The sequence below is a fragment of the Nannospalax galili genome, unplaced genomic scaffold, assembly GCF_000622305.1.
Source record: "Nannospalax galili isolate Female #2095 unplaced genomic scaffold, S.galili_v1.0 scaffold370, whole genome shotgun sequence".
NCBI classification, from domain to species: Eukaryota; Metazoa; Chordata; class Mammalia; order Rodentia; family Spalacidae; genus Nannospalax; species Nannospalax galili.
Genome location: NW_008329335.1, coordinates 2,580,781 through 2,583,999, shown reverse-complemented (window position 1 = coordinate 2,583,999; position 3,219 = coordinate 2,580,781). Strand labels below are relative to the sequence as shown.

The window sequence follows — 3,219 nt, the reverse complement described above, 5'->3', positions numbered from 1 at the left end:
ACTTATCCTATTGCAGAGACACTTGTACATCCATGTTGTTGTTGTTGCTCTTTTCACAATAGCTAAGAGATGGAAGCAACCTAAGTGTCAGCTGATGAGTAGATATTGAAAATGTGGTTCATTGATATGATGGAGCTATACTCAGCTGTAAAGAAAGATGAAATCATGACATTTGCAAGTAAATGTATAGAACTAGAAAGTGTTATACTAAGTGAAGTAAGACAGACTCATATCTGGATACTATCACCAAATCCTGATAAGTGATTATGTGTTCAGACATAACTATAGGAAGCAAGATAATGACAACAAACCAGGGTGGTAAGGAAGAGAAAGAATCTGAAAGAGAAGAACCATAGGAAACAGGCATTAATAAGGGAGATATTGATAAAATGGGGTTAAGTGGAGGGGAGCAGAGGTTATACAAGGACCCTAGGGGATAAAGGGAAAAAATGAGCTCAAGAGAGATGGGACCATAGGAGAAGGGTATTATTAAGTCAGAAATGGGAAAAATGGGAGAACCTTAAATGGGGACACCATGGTGGAAGTGCTAGACAATACAAAGATAAATAATGCCTAGCTATTTTTTAAAAAAATAGAGGGAATCATATTAGTCCAACAACTTACTGACAAATTATACATACAACTAAATCAAAGATAATAATACATGTCTAGCCAAGGTTTTTCTGAGAGCCTTTGGTATTTGCCCAAGCTTTATCAACATGGCACATAGTAATTAAAAGTACCAGACCAGACTGGGCATGGTGGCACATGCCTTTAATCTCAGCATTCAGGAGGCAGAGGCAGGCAGATCTCTGTGAGTTCAAAGCCAGCCTGGCCTACATAGTAAGTTCCAGGACAGCTGGGGCTACAGGGAGACATCAAAAAAAAAAAAAAAAAAAAAAAAAAAAAAAAAAAACTACCAGACTGATGATATTAACCTTTGTGGATGGTTAACAGCCATACTATAAGGCCGATACTAATTTTGTCTGAGGGACATAAAGGACAGTTTTTGCTCCTTTCCCTCCTAGGTCAATTAAGTTCCAGGGGCTATGAGCATCTCTCAAAATGTCCTGTAACTGTGGTGACTCACCTGTCATCTTAAGGATGCCATAGAGACCACACCAGATGGACTTGAACCAGTGTCCAGTCTACGAAGAAGAGGATCAACTCAGAGGAAACATTTCCTCCGTGCTTCCAAGAAAAGGCTAGCCATGCTTGAGCAGGACCTTCGACTTGACTTAACATAGGTGGAACTGATAAAAGAATGGAGCCAGGGGCTCCTCCCAAGCCCATGTTACCCCTGAGGAACAGATCCTCTAATGACCTTAAGAGTAAAAACAAATTGGTTTATCTGGGCCAATTGTAGGGTCTTAAACACCCAAAAAGAAAGTATAATAAATGACTAATGGGGTCAATATAATTTTTTAAGAGTCCATATATATAACTAAAGGCTACATAAGAAGAAATAATGCAGGATAGGAGATATCTTCCTTTAAGTTATTGGCCAGAGTGGCTCAAAAGACTCCAGACAGTAGTCCAGCATAGAACTGGGAAAATGAACAGCAGACCCAATCTTAGCTAAAGGAATATTGACAGCTAATTGCTGCTAGATGAGGAAGAACTTATCTTCCTAAAACAAGGAACGCTAGATAGGCTGACTAGATTCAGCAGATAGACAAGCACTGGGGAATGGCTCAGGGTGCAGACAACACAGTGGACAGTAACAGGGATGACAGAATATATGGGCTCCAGTGGGGGGTGGAGGCTATGGGTGAGTGCCATTTGGGAAATGGTATGTAGATGAATAAGATTGTGATGTTTTATACGATATACTCATGAAAAATCAACAAATTAAGAAGGAAAGACCCATGTGAGGAGGAAGCATAAAAATTTACTTCACATTAGTTAGTAGAGGTGATAAACATTACCATTGAAATCTACCTGATGACTTTATATCTATACTCAGGTGTCAAGGATCCAAGTGTAACCGACTGTGACTAGAGATTAAAGACATATGTGTAAACGTCTAAGTGTCAGTAGCATTAAAAAATGTATTAAACAACATATTTAAAAATGAATTGGAGATCTTATTTAAAGGTTCAAAACTCCTTCAATTTTATGTCTTACAGGGTTTATACTGATTTCAATATTGTATAACTGTATTAACTCAACTGTGAATCTAAAAATTTACAGCCACTTTTGAAAGAAATGTATCCTTGTTCTGAATTGTTACTGAATATGTTAAAGCTGTAATGAAATGCTTCTTCTAATCATGTTGTTGTTAAAAAAAAAAAGAAATGAAAAAAAATTGAGACTCACAGTCATTTGGCTTTTAACTTATACCCACAAAGTTTGCTTGCTATTTATTATATACAATAGTAGTCTGCAGACCAAATACCTAGAAATAAAACTGGTGTTAATCTTCTTATAACAAAAAACATGTTATGAGTGGGGATGCAGCTCAGTGACAGAGCATTTGCCTAACACAAAAAGGCCCTGACTTCCCAAATATTTTCTTTTTTATTTTCCAAGCCCTGATTGCAAAATTTTGAGATCAGTATAGAAGTGCTGATGGTCAGGTAAATATTCAACTTTTGTGATAAGATGCCTAACATGGTCCATCATGTTCATTCAGTCTCTTGGGAGACTATGTGCCCCAAGCCCCAAGATCAGCTGCCTGGGGCATGCCTCATTCCTAAACTAGTTTTCTTCTCAACACCGTCACTTTGAGCTGTCTTGTCATATTCCTACTTCTTGTATGTACCAAAACTCATACAAACAATGAGTTCTGGGATGCAAAAGAGGATTTATATTTGTAACTGTTTTTCATGCCTTTGTCCACCAGTTGAACAAACAAACAGAAAGTGCTGTAAACACACACACACACACACACACACACACACACAAACAAACACACGCGTGCTGTCTAGTTTCAAATTATTAAATTATATTTGATTTATTGCCTAGGGCATATTTATGGAAAATAATATGCTATTTCTGTGAAATTCACTTTAAAGCAGGACTCATGCCTTTTACCTGTCAACTCAATTTCTGTTCTTATTTGATTTTGAAGTCTTATTCTTTGGAGTGGCTATTAATAATACTTTCTCCTTTAAGTTGCTTTTACTTTTAAAATGATCACTTTTTGTGATGCATTAAGATGTTTTTAGCTCTTTACTACATTCTGCCTCATATCCTTGTTGTGAGCTTCCCTTTCTT

The 3,219-nt window shown here is 37.2% G+C and overlaps 1 non-coding gene across 1 annotated transcript; it reads right to left on the bottom strand.

The window, feature by feature from the left end:
* Nucleotides 1-2,740: 2,740 nt before the first annotated feature.
* LOC115071041 lies at nucleotides 2,741-2,868 on the bottom strand. Its single transcript, XR_003850142.1, has one exon. It is a non-coding gene; the product is annotated as a small nucleolar RNA SNORA40 (small nucleolar RNA).
* Nucleotides 2,869-3,219: the final 351 nt, after the last annotated feature.